The following is a 14098-nucleotide window of genomic DNA, read 5'->3' on the forward strand; positions in this document are numbered from 1 at the left end:
ACGTGATGAGGGACTATGAAGAAGACAATTTCACTATTTTCAGCACATAAGAAAGCAGAGCAAGGTAGGAAGATGTTGCTTTGAGCTCAGGATGCAGTGACAAGGCCTGGACCAGGTTGAGCAGAGGTGAATAAAAGGGACAGAGTAACCCCAAATTATCTTATGAAGAAAACAAATAAGAGGGTTGTTGAAGGAACTGTAAGAAGTACTAGATTCCAGACCCTTCTCCATAAATTAACATTGTGTTTTCCCTAAGCTGCTTTTCCCCTCTAGGTCAACTAAAAACAGAGACTGTAAGAGAAATGGCAAAGCTGCCCACTGGAAAGACCTCTCATTGTATGCAACAATGACTGGGACCCCTGTCAGAGAGGAGGTGCTCAACAAATACTTGTTGGGTGAATGAATAAAGAATATGACTTCTAAGGCAAATATAGTTCAAGGACACAAATAAAATTGAGAAGTTCCCTCTTAAGTGTGAGTTGTGATATATAAGAAAGAAAGACAGAGATCCCTGGTGAACACAACTGTTGATACGTCCTTATCTCTAAGTTCCTGAACAGCTGGAAATATTATTTGTTTGCTGCATCTCTCCTTACTCCCTGCACATACACATGACTTGACACGAAGGGAGAGTAGTCTAAGGCAGTCAATGCAAACCAATGGAACTTTTTTTTAGGACCTAAGAGCTGGTTCCAAGGGAAAATCCCATTCGATCCTTCATAACAGAGATAACTTCTTAGTATCTAAAAGTCACAACTTACACAGCCATCACTAAAAGCTACTAGACTAACTTGTTTTCCACCAAACAGTAATTCTGCAGAACTGTCCAAAGAGATACATACATAATTTTTTTCTGTTACATATTCTACACAGGCTTGCAAGTTCAGATGAGATGCCCAGAAGCATCCGACCCAAAGAAATGACAGTTATGGAGATTACATTCTCTTATACTAAAAATTAAGTCACCCATATTTCTAAGAACCAGAAAATGCCTGGCTTCCTGCATCCAGAAGTCACACAGGTTGTTCAACTGTCTCATCAACCAGATATCTTTTGCTTCTAGGCTTTAGATTCTTGACTCTGGGCTCCAAAGTCCATTCGGCAGCCCAGGTATATGCAAGAAAATTTGTTGAGCTACTATTTGTATTTTGTGCTCCTTTGTCTCAGGGTAGTTATTATAAAAGGGCTAAAAGTAGACACTGCTTGATTTCGTCCTTTCTTCTAGTCCTGTGGGGAGGCCTAAATCCACTGAGATTACCCAAGTGCTCTGAGTACCTATGAAGAGAAAGCCAGGAGAAGGGAGATTGCCCAAAGTCTGAGAAGAACATCAGTTTGACAGTCCCCCAGATAGTGAGGCAGCTCTCAGAGAAGGCAGTGAGGGTGAAGAGAATGTCTGCAATGGCAAATGTCCAAAGGCCAGGCTCTAGGTCTAGGGGCTCCCAGCTCTTCAGCTCTTGGCAAAGCTTTCTGTGCCCAAGCAATGCACAAGGAGCAGACTTCTAGAGGCCATGTGGGCTTGGTCAGCAGGCACCTCAGCATCAACCTGGACCAAGAACCAGAAAAGCTCTTGGTATATTCTGCTCTGCACAAAGACCCTGGGATCTCGTCTCTCTGGCAAGGTATTAGGTACTCCAACCGACAATGACTGATATTAAATTTCAGGGTACTGGAGTCTGATTTGTTTTCAATTAAAGGAAATAATTTAAAGAACGCTTTCATTTATACCTGAGTTGGTAGAGTAAGTCACATCCACTACAGATTCAATTAAAACTGGAGAGACTGGAAAGCTGAAATATCTACCCTTTGGCTCAAGCAACTTGAAACTTGTCATTGTGTAAAATTACATAACATTACCCCAACCACCAAAATATTTAAAAAATTTTTAACATCACAAGTCTCAACACACAGACAATCTGACTAAGGCCTACATAGTGCAAGTTCCCCGTGTTTCTTTTATTTAATGCCATTTTTGAACTTACAAGAGAACTAGAGTAATCTAAGCACTTCTGTAAATATAATTGGGGCATGAGTTAGCATTAAAGTAATTGTGACTGTTTTATCTCTATATCCTACAGGTGCTAATTCAGACACTATATCAACAATAACTGAATTAATAATAATGAAATTAGGTCAAACAAAAAAGAACACCAATTCCAACCCAAATTCTTTCTCATCAAAACAAAAAAGCAATCATAATACAGATTGATGCCAGTATGAAAAAGATCTAAATTAAAAGTAGTGCTTATAATTCTTTTTGGGTCCATCTCCTAAAGCAAAGGTAACAAAAGCAAAAATAAACAAATGGGACCTAATTAAACTTAAAAGCTTTTGCACAGCAAAGGAAACCATCGCCAAAATGAAAAGACAATATATTGAATGGGAGAAAATATTTGCAAATGATATGACTGATAAGGGATTAATATTCAACATATATAAACAGCTCATACAACCCAACATCAAAAAAACAAACAACCTGATCAAAAACTGGGCAGAAGAATTGAATAGACATGTTTCCAAAGAGGAAATGTAGATGGCCAACAGGTACATGAAAAGACCCTCAACATCACTAATCATCAGGGAAATGCAAATCAAGACCACAATGAGCTATCACCTCACACCTATCAGAATGACTATCATCAAAAAGAACACAAATAACAAATGTTGGCGAGGATATGGAGAAAAGGGAACCCTCCTACACTGTTGGTGGGAATGTAAATTGGTGCAGCCACTGTGGAAAACAGTACGGAGGTTCCCCCAAAAAACTAAAAATAGAACTACCATATGACCCAGCAATTCCACTCCCTGGGTATATATCCAAAAAAACCCCACAAAAAACACTAATTCGAAAAGATACACGCACCCCAATGTTCACAGCAGCACTATTTACAACTACCAAGGTATGGAAGCAAGCTAAGTGTCTATCATCAGGTGAATGGATAAAGAAGATATGGTACACACACACACACACACACACACACACAATGGAATACTACTCAGCCATAAAAAAGAATGAAATTTTACCATTTGCAGCAACATGGATGGACTTGGAAGGCATTATGCTAAGTGAAGTAAGTCAGACAGAGAAAGACAAATATTATATGATATTACTTACATGTGTAATCTAAAAATGCAACAAACTAGTGAATAAAACAAAAAAGAAGCAGACTCACAGACATAGAGAACAAACTAGTGGTTACCAGTGGGAACTGGGAAGCGGGGAGGAGCAACATAGGGGTAGGGGAAAAAAGGTTACTGTGGGATTATATGAAATCATGTAACAACTTTTGAAAACTGTAAAGCACTATAGACTTCAGAGAATCTTTCATTCAATTAAAAAAAAAAGTGGTGCTTATGTTCTCCCTAAAGTAATACTTTTTTTAAGGAGTATTATTATTTATCTGAATTTGAATATGAAAGCTGAAAATAAATGTGAATAAAAAGTTGAATGCTAACTGAATCAAAAACATTTCCTAAATAATTTACAAATTCTTAGAAGAGAATTAATAACAAATCATAAGCAACATAAAAAATTCCTATGGCTTTAAATGTAAATGGGAAGGAGAGAAATAAAATTCCTCCCCAATTCTCCAAAGGTCAATTAAGTAAAGGCCTTGATTTGGTGGTTAGATACCTCCTCTTGACTGCTCCAGCTGAACCAAAGTATAAAGTCTGCCAGAATTTGTTCTTCTCTTTGTTCTAAACACCCGTAACAAAACAAAAATAACAAGGAAAGGCAGAAGTCTCACTATGATCTTCTTGCACAACGAGAGGAACATGAACCTTGATACAAATCTACAGTTTGAAATAAAATATTACATAAATACCTGTGAATCACTGGGTAATATTAGCTACTTACAATGAGCAGAAAAATTATAAAGGTATTGCTAAAATATTTTCAATAAAGAAAATTGTTTAGGCAATCACCTTAGTGTGATCATTCTAAGTCTAAATTTTCAAAATGGAGTCTATAATTTGCTTCTAAATAAACCTACTTAGATAGTAAGTTTAATAAAATTACATAAATTTTAGCACTTAGAGATATGCATGCTTCAGAGTCATAGTACTTTGAGAAATCAAGTTAGATCTTAAGGCTGAAGAAAGTGAGAAAATAAATCACTTTCACCAAATTTCAAAGGTATCCCTTTCCTTTCTTCTCTCTTATAGCTATTAGGTACTAGATAACCAAACCTACTCTCCTAGGTACTGATCTTGTGAAGAATCCAGAAAAAATAATAATAAAGGGAGTTATCTTTTCTTTGGTCTTCTGCTTTCAAACACAGCAAGCTAGCTATGGTAAAACCATTGCAAATTTCAGAAGAGATTTTGCTCCATGTTCTAATTCTAGGACCAAGCCAATGAGAAAAAAGGGAATGGACAACTTCCTTCCTCTTTAAACACAGTAAGCACCTTTGTTTGGAAAGACTTTCCCACTATCTTCTTTCAAAAATGTGTTAGTCATAGTGGTCCGGGGGAGGGTGGGAAGATGTGGCAACTGGTATCCTTGTTATTGTACTTCAGTAGAGGAAGTAAGGGGATGAAGATTGAGAAATCTTGCCTCATGAATACTGGATGCTCTGTCATCTGACACCAGTAGCACAAGGAATTCTAGTAACACCTCCCTCTAGAGGAGGAAAGAATGGAGTCCGAAAAAAATATGTAAAAAAGACATATAATTCAGCTTAACTGACTTGTTTTTTGACACGTAGCCTTGAAAAGAACAATTTTACCTCAGAAACTTGGCAAATGCAAACTGATTTTTTGATAAGTTTTAACACGCATTTTACTAAATACAAGAATAGAGAGTGAGGGAGAGAAAGGCCAGGTATCCAAAGACAGGGAGGTTGTCAGGTTTCTCTTTTCTGTGTCAATTTTGTTTAGTTGGTCAAATGAAAATTCAAAACCATATAATTAGATGGTTGTTTATACATGATTAAGCATGAGCTCATTGGACTTTAACATGCCAAAAAGTCAGAGATGTAGTTAAGGGCAAGAAGGAATTATTAATAAAAGGAAATAAAGCTGTAATACATTTTTCACTTACGAATAAAAATAATTCAAAGTTCTCTAGATGGAAAAAGAGGAAGAAAAACATCAACCGTGAGTAGGGGCAAGAAACCAGATAATTTTATAAACGGTTAGAATTCATGACATGTAAAATATAAGACACCGGTACAAAAAAGCTTTTCCTCCTCTATGATTCTAATCCTATTTTTATTTCTTGTAAACATAATTCACAATGAGAACATAAAACTTACCTGTATTATATTTCTTTAGAATTGTTCTGGGAAATATTTAAGCAAGAACATGCTGTTCATTTAAAAGAGTTACTTGTTCTCTTCATAACTGTCTTCACCAGTAATCCTCTCTGGAGAAACCAATAGCTGTCAGCTCCCTTGAAAAAGCCAAGTGTCTCTCATTTTTCACAAATGCAAAATTTTTCTTCCCAAAATGAAGTGAGCCCATCAAAAGCAAGGTTTAAATGGCCATAACCTTCATAAAGGTAAGGCAGACTTTTCCAGATCCCCCAGAGAATCTTAGATTGGGGCTGTGAAAAGTGGTGAATCAGTTTCTCACAGAGATCAAACACCAAGCTATGGATGAGGTCAGTGGGCAAGTTTTTCAGATGACAGAGAGAATGAACTGATCCAGGATCAGACTACTTACTCCACCTTAGGTAAGGTTTTCAAGCCACTATTACAACTTCTCCTTACTGGGAAAATACACTGCCAGCAAACCCCAGAGATGGTTCAACTGTGCGTGCTATTTTCTCAATCAAACAACTCTTTGGGTTGCCAATGCTGTGACTGCTATGCTATTACATAGTAGAACCAAATGATCAGAATGAGTAAAGGCCACAGGAAGCCCAACACACAGTCCTTAAGACTGAGGCTAAAATGAATCTTAATAACATTCAAAAAGCCTGTAATACCTAAGAATTAAACATTGACTTTTATAGCCTGACTGTGAGAGCAAGGTCTCCAAGTCATATCAATTCCTTTTCTGTCTGAGAGACCTTCAATCTCAACCTCTCTTTCTCTCCTCTCTCTCCTCCCCTCTTCTCCTTCTACCCCCAATTCCCCCCCCACACACACACACATACACAGACTATGATCATCAGCCAGTTCTGACTTGCAGAGCTGTCTTCAATCCTGTACATCTCTGCCCACTGGAATTTGAACAAAATATACTTCACTTAAACCTATATGATAAACTACAAAATATGGAAATGCCTAAAAAGCTCATTTCCAAGAAACTAAGATGATCATAGAGTGCATATCTGAAAACGCTCAGATATTTGAGACAAAGCACGATACTCACAACTAATTTGGCAATTTTAACCTACAAAGCCTTATGTATTATCTATGTGTCTTTCATAAAATATATACTTTGTTCTAAAGATACTTTTTAATTATTGACCTAATTTGGTTAAAGTTCTTAACATACTCATTTAGTGTTAAAAGCCACCCAAAGCTGAGGGAAGAGCACACTTTCACAAAAACTCTTTATGAGTCAGAAATTAATGAATTTTTGTCTTTAATGTTGAAGGAGAGGGAAAATCTTGCTAAATTAATACATATTGATTATTTGAAACAGTTTAATATCTACTATAGTGCCAGATAAGAAATGTGATAATTTATTCCTAAACAATGTGTGGCATGTAACTCAAAACTGCTTTTCATCAATAATTAATATTAATAATTAACAAGTATAAACAACAAAAATACCTTTTGGAAATGTTTCAACCTGGCCCTTTCCTCATTCCACAGTCTGCCTATTGCACCCCCTTTACCCTCTACGTGGGGTTAATAACTAAACTTCCCTCATCTCTGACATGCAACACTACCCAGCAGCAATCTTCCCAAGAATGCACGCACAAACACATAAGATTGTAAAGAACAAAAGTCTTATCAGAGTCACCTGAATCTGGCAAACGGATTTCTAAATTAGCATCTGCAGTTTCAATCCACTCAACAGTGAATTAGGTTTTTCTGCAGTAAGGACAGAACCCTGAAGAAAGTTCACCTCAAACACCTATTCTCCTACCTACAGATGAAAGGTCTTATGTCTTTAATAAAGGGATTAACCTAGTAATAAAAATTAAACAGTACTCTAGATAAGCATAGTGGAAGGAGAGGATAATGCAAAAAACACTCATTTAAAAGAGGCCAGAACCAATGTACCAGGATTCTATTTGGCACTCATTCTGAAGAGCATTCAATTTGACTTTTTAAAACTACATTGCTCTTCTTTCTCCATTGATTGTATGCAGAATAGCATCTTCAGAGTCAAACCCATTCACCGTTATTGGTATAATCAAAGGTGTTTCACCCACCATCTGCCTCTTACTTTTCTAGCCACCTTGCCTTAGCACTCGACATCTCATCCAGCCATTTATCCCTTCACCAAACTGAACGTTATGCAGGTAATATCCTAAGTTCTTAAAGTTCAACACCACGGTATATTTTCATTTCTCACAGCAAATACAAATTCTACAATCCCTAATCCCCTTCCCCTGCATACCTCCATTCCATACTTTACCATTATTCTTCTTGAAAAGTCATCAGAACCACCAGCAAAAGCACCTCATGCTTAAGTTATTCATGTTCCCAGGCTGTTTGGTCACTGACATTTAAAAGTGGTAGAAGTAAGAAGCTCTCTCACTGGGGAGCTTCCATAGGCAGTTTGTGTAAAAGTGTGGGGATAAAGGTGTTTACATCTTTTTCTTGGTTGGGGGCCTCAGACAGCTGTGCAGAGAGTACTTTGCATACATTTCCAGGTCTACCTGCTCTTTGCTTTCATAAAGTATGCGCGGGGCTTGTACATTCAGAGACTGCTAGCACATTCAGCAAGGGCTGGTGTGCAGAGAGGAAAGCATCTAACAAATGCAGCCTAAGAAACAATGTCTCCCTTCAAGTGGAACTGCTGGTGAAGTCAGCCAGCACTGGCCCGCGTGAACAATACTGGGCAGGTCATTAACCTGCCTGGTTCAGAGGGCGATGAGCTCACCCACCTTTCTGGAAATACTACTTTAACTGCTGAGTTTATACAAATAAAACCCATAATTTTCTAATGGCTAAACTAGGAATGTGTTCGAAAATAGCTAACTCTCTGAGAACCCTGCAGAAGCCACACAGGGAACTTACGAAGGTGTGTCTGCTGTTGTTCAAGTTTGCACACATCTTTATAATCGCTACATATGTATTACCTTGAAAATAAGCATCCACACAAGTAAACCGCAATTTTTTAAAAAAATTAGGTGGTTAATGCATTGTTTTCTCCCTCTCTTTTTTTTTTCTTTTGCATAGGAAAGAATAAGTTAGTCGTTAACTACACAAAGGAGTTAACATTTAACTCTGAATACTGAGAATGCTTTAGCTCTCAACCCCTCCCCCCTTTTTTTATAGCAAAAATAGGTTCAGGAAAACTCTTACTAATTATCGCAGACCCTAGATGAGATCTGGCTATATCAGTTTCCTTGCTGTACTCACAGGAGGCCCCAGTTCCTTCATACATACTCCATTCCAGGCAGCTGGGAATCCCTGCTCACTGCCCCTCAGGACCCACAACTCCCAACTCCCACCATTAAAGACCAGCTAACATTCTACCCCCTCCTTGAAACAAACCTTCCAGATTCCTGTCTCCTATCCCAAGTTTAAGGTGCTTTTATCCCTCCTCTAAAATCCCAGGTAATGTTATTTTTGAATCTTTTGTGTTACTGATCACTTCTACATTATATATTACCTGTACCTATATCTTACCTTTCCGCCTTATAACTGGCAGGAACCTGAGGATAGAGAACTTACCTTATCTACCTTCACCCCCAACCCCTCACCCCCAGAGTACCAGGCTACAATGATGTTGCGCTCACGGCAGACACTCACTAAATGTCTATGGACAGGTAATGCCCATACCTTTTATTGTTAACACTGAGCCACTTTCCACAGGTAGGTGGCAGGAAGGCTAAAAGGAAAAAAGTGTTTTATTATTCAAAATAGGGAGATTGCTGGGATGCCCAGTGTTGGGGCGGTGGGGGGGGGGGCGGCTCTTTTCTGTTGCCCCTGCCATTCCTAACCTGTCCTCCTCTCTCACTCCCCACAGGCTGACTCTACACCTCATTACACACACAGTTCCTCCCCATGGACACAGCCCTTTCCAAACTGTGGGACTTGTCACCTTTTCTGTGAAGCCCTCCTTGGAAACAGGAGTATAACAAACTCCTCTCCTCTCCCTCTTCTTAGCTATTCATAAATATCACAAGGGAAACGTAGAGGTTACATAGATATCAACATGGTGATCATACTTCCTCACCAAGAACTTATACTTTACTACTACCACTGCTACTACTACTACTAATAATAATACATCTATACATTAAAAACAAAATGAGAGGGACTTCCCTGGTGGTGCAGTGGTTAAGAATCCGCCTGCCAATGCAGGGGACACGGATTCGAGCCCTGGTCCAGGAAGATCCCACATGCCGTGGAGCAACTAAGCCTGTGCGCCACAACTACTGAGCCTGCAAGTCACAACTACTGAGCCCATGTGACACAACTACTGAAGCCTGCACACCTAGAGCTCATGCTCCACAACAAGAGAAGCCACCACAATGAGAAGCCCACACACCGCAATGAAGAGTAGTCCCCTCTAGCCACAACTAGAGAAAGCCCGCATGCAGCAACGCGCAGCCAAAAAAAAAAAAAAAAAAGAGAGCTGACATTAGTGGAAGATTTACTTGGTACCAGGGGAGGATGCCTGGCTCTATACTTGGATTAACCAGTCAGCTCACACAACAACCCTGATTATTACCATCCCATTTCACAGAGGAGACAACCTGAGATTCAGAAAACAGTAATTCCATCAGAGTGAGGATTCAAACTCAGGTAGCCCCACTCCAAAAACATGCACAGATGTCCATGAGCTCATACATCCTTGACCACCACCCTCCACACGACTAGACAGATAGTACAAAATGGGGAGAAGAGAGGACAATTGGAAACTGATTCTTCTCTCCCAAAGCTAGAACAAACAGCACCCACAGCCTCCAACATCTTGGTTTCCATATATAAGCAAAAGTGAGGAACAATACCTTAATTTGTTCCCTGTAGGTGCCATAAAAGGTGTCATGCATGCAAGTATAAATAGATGACATTATTTTAACCTTTATGGTAGCAGATAAATGTCCGTTATATAACCCCTCTCACTTTCAGGAATTTTTGATACATAACATCAACTTCATTTCTTCATTCACTCAGTCAGGGGTTAAATTGCATAGAAAGAGAAGGTAAAACAGAGATCAAGAGAATTACAACACAAAATGATATCTGTTAAAAAAAAAAGGGATGATCAAAAAGCTGTTGGAACGTTGAGGAGACAATGATGCTGATAATGATGACAATATTTAGGAACACAATACGAAAACAAGCATCTCCATGAATCTTACTATAGAAGGTATTGATTTTTCTGTTGATTAATAGTCTTAAGTTTGCACAATTCATCAGGATATATATTAGAGATTAAGAACATGATAGGCACTTGCCTGCACACACGCGCGCACGCACACGCACACACACACACACACAGAGGAGCACAAAGACAGTTACACAGGGTGTCAGGTTCAACAAAAAATAAACATGAGGTGCTTGAAGGGCAACCCTCCCATGCAGTTCGATAGGGCCCCTTTCTACCAGAAATCTCAACCTTAAAAACAATATAAATGAATCCTTTAAAGGAATCTTTTATAAAATTCTGCCTTAAAATTTCATCTTTCAAAACTGCACTGACCTAAAAGCAGAGTCTAACCAGCCACCAACTGTCCCCAGGCATGTGGCTGCTCTCTGTTTTCGCTATGAAATAAAAATATTGACATAAGGAGAAGAAAAATGTGGATGTACGGTGGGTGGGGTCAGCAGTATGGAGATGAAAAGGATCTATGCCTGCTGGAGCCAAGTCATAAGGCCAGGAGGCTAAGTTTGGTCTGTGGCTTTGTAGCTGTGTGAACTTGACCAAATCACTTAGACTAAACCTCCCTGCCAAGCTTAGCTTAGTGAGAACATATAATGAACTATCTAGCACCTGGCTGGCACAAACCAAATACTCAGTAAGCGTTAATTCCCCTTCCTACCCAGATCACATCTGAAAACCTTTCACCTCTCATAATATAAAAGACTACCCCCAAACCAGAATAGAGGATGAAATCATTTCAAGAGTTTCCCCCATGAGAAAATGATGGATCCATGCTCCCACCATGCTTTGAATTCACAGATTTATATGTCGAGAAGGAATAACAGAGATCATGTTTCCAATTTCCTTACAGATGGTAAAACTCAAGTCCAGAGAGGTAAAGTGACTTATCCCAGGTCACACAGCTATTCAATTGCAAAGTCAGGATAAAAATCCAGGTAATCAGCACCCAACCAATCCTACTTTCTACTGTATTCTACTACATTCATTGGACTTGCTTAATAGTGCAAATTCCTCTGAGGCAGTCAAAAATGTCTTTCGCGGGCTTCCCTGGTGGCGCAGTGGTTGAGAGTCCGCCTGCCGATGCAGGGGACACAGGTTCGTGCCCCGGTCCGGGAAGATCCCACATGCCGCGGAGCGGCTGGGCCCGTGAGCCGTGGCCACTAAGCCTGCGCGTCCAGAGCCTGTGCTCCGCAACGGGAGAGGCCGCAACAGTGAGAGGCCCATGTACCGCAAAAAAAAAAAAAAAAAAAAAATGTCTTTTGCATTTCTCCAAAGAAGATATACAGATCTCCAATAAACACATGAAAGAATGCTCAACATCACTAATCATTATAGAAATGCAAATCAAAACCACAATGAGGTATTACCTCACACCAGTCAGAGTGGCCATCAACAAAAAATCTACAAACAATAAATGCTGAAGAGGGTGTGGAGAAAAGGAAACCCTCTTGCACTGTTGGTGGGAATGTAAATTGATACAGCCACTATGGAGAACAGTATGGAGGTTCCTTAAAAAACTAAAAATAGAACTGTCATACGACCCAGCAATCCCACTACTGGTCATACACCCTGAGAAAACCATAATTCAAAAAAAGTCATGTACCACAATATTCATTGCAGTTCTATTTACAATAGCCAGGACATGGAAGCAACCTAAGTGTCCATCGACAGATGAATGGATGAAGAAGATATGGCACATATATACAATGGAATATTACTCAGCCATAAAAAGAAACAAAATTGAGTTATTTGTAGTGAGGTGGATGGACCTAGAGTCTGTCATACAGAGTGAAGTAAGTCAGAAAGAGAAAAACAGATACCATATGCTAACACATATATATGGAATCTAAAAAAAAAAAACACAAAAAAGTGGTTCTGAAGAACCTAGGGGTAGGACAGGAATAAAGACACAGACGTAGGGAATGGACTTGAGGACACGGGGAGGGGTAAGGGTAAACTGGGACGAACTGTGAGAGTGGCATGGACTTATATATACTACCAAACGTAAAACAGATAGCTAGTGGGAAGCAGCCGCATAGCACAGGGAGATCAGGTCGGTGCTTTGTGACCACCTAGAGGGGGTGGGGTAGGGAGGGTGGGAGGGAGACGCAAGAGGGAGGGGATATGGGGATATATGTATGTGTATAGCTGGTTCACTTTGTTATAAAGCAGAAACTAACACGCCATTGTGGAGCAATTATACTCCAATAAAGATGTTAAAAAAAGTGTCTTTGGCTTTCAAAATAGAATGAAAATGGCAGATGGTAGACTCCTTCTACACAATGAGTGTCGGGTTTGGGACAGGAATGTTCATGAAGAGATGATACGCTGGAGGAGAAAAGGGGTAAGCACAGAGGAGGGGATAAGGAGTGAAAAGGGACACAGAGACACCCTACTTTACAACTGTGCCCAAAAATCAATTCCATTTCAGTCCACCAATTGAATCTGGAATTGCCCCCAGACAGATTCTACCTCCTTTTTTTTTTTTTTTTTTGCGGTACGCAGGCCTCTCACTGTTGTGGCCTCTCCCGTTGCGGAGCACAGGCTCCGGACGCACAGGCTCAGCGGCCATGGCTCACGGGCCCAGCCGCTCTGCGAGGATCAAGACAGGAACCCGTGTCCCCTGCATTGGCAGGCGGACTCTCAACCACTGCGCCACCAGGGAAGCCCTCTCCCTCCCTTTTATCTGCAAACCTAGAGAATACAAAATCTACCACTCTTCCGGCTCAGACAAAATGCATGAATTTTCAGGAGAAAAGAGAAATGAGATGGTTAATCATCTTTTTCAATAGTTTAAAAAAGAGGTTCAGTTTGAGTTTGCTCAACTCTTCTTAAACCTTAGGTTTCAGTAGAATCACTGCTGAACTACAGGTTTTACTGCATCCAGTGCCTGCTTATTTACCTGCCAAATATAAGTTTGCCATGGAACCAATGTTCAGGCTGCTTGGGGACAGCAAGCACCTTGTTAAGGAAAAGGAAAAAATCTAATTTCATCATATCAACTTGACAGCATAATTTAAAAGATTCCCATCTCAAAGAAAGTTTACAAGCAATGAGTGAGGCTGTAAGGAGATTATTTCCAGGCATAATAATAATTGCAGAAAATTGTCCAATTAGCTGTTAAGCACTGAGGGAATTCCTTTGCATTGTGGCCTTACTGTCTTTGTCTTTGTTCTGAAGAAGAATTCTGCCTTCAGGAGTCTAAAATAATGAAAGAGTTCTTCATTATGTCAATGAGAGTTTGGAGGGAGTCCCCATGGCACAGCGACCTTGCCTGGTAACGAAGCCTGCTAATGAAGCATAAGAATTGCCTGTTCCAAATAAAAAAAAGAATTGTCTGTTCCTAGTTAAACCTGCTCACACCCTCCACAGCGGGGGGAACCCTGGCTGAGGCCCCAACAAAAGGAGAGCCTTTGGAAGGTGACAGAACAAGGGGCATTTGGGGTTAAGACCCTTAGTTTGCCTTGGGCCAAACTTTTATCTCGAGGCTTCTCAAAAAAAAAGAAGAGAAAGAAGTAGAAAGCGAAATCATCATATAAAATTACATTCTATTCAACAAGTATTTATGGGATGACCAGTTGACACGGGTCTTGTACAGTTGGAAACCAGAACTTTAAACCCTCCCAACCCCGTA

The 14098-nt window shown here is 39.8% G+C and overlaps 1 protein-coding gene across 9 annotated transcripts in view; it reads right to left on the reverse strand.

Moving 5' to 3' along the window:
• Positions 1 to 14098, reverse strand: part of GLIS3 (GLIS family zinc finger 3) — a 506390-nt gene that overhangs the window by 336833 nt on the left and 155459 nt on the right. The window lies entirely within an intron of this gene.

This window comes from Pseudorca crassidens, chromosome 7 (genome assembly GCF_039906515.1).
Source record: "Pseudorca crassidens isolate mPseCra1 chromosome 7, mPseCra1.hap1, whole genome shotgun sequence".
NCBI classification, from domain to species: Eukaryota; Metazoa; Chordata; class Mammalia; order Artiodactyla; family Delphinidae; genus Pseudorca; species Pseudorca crassidens.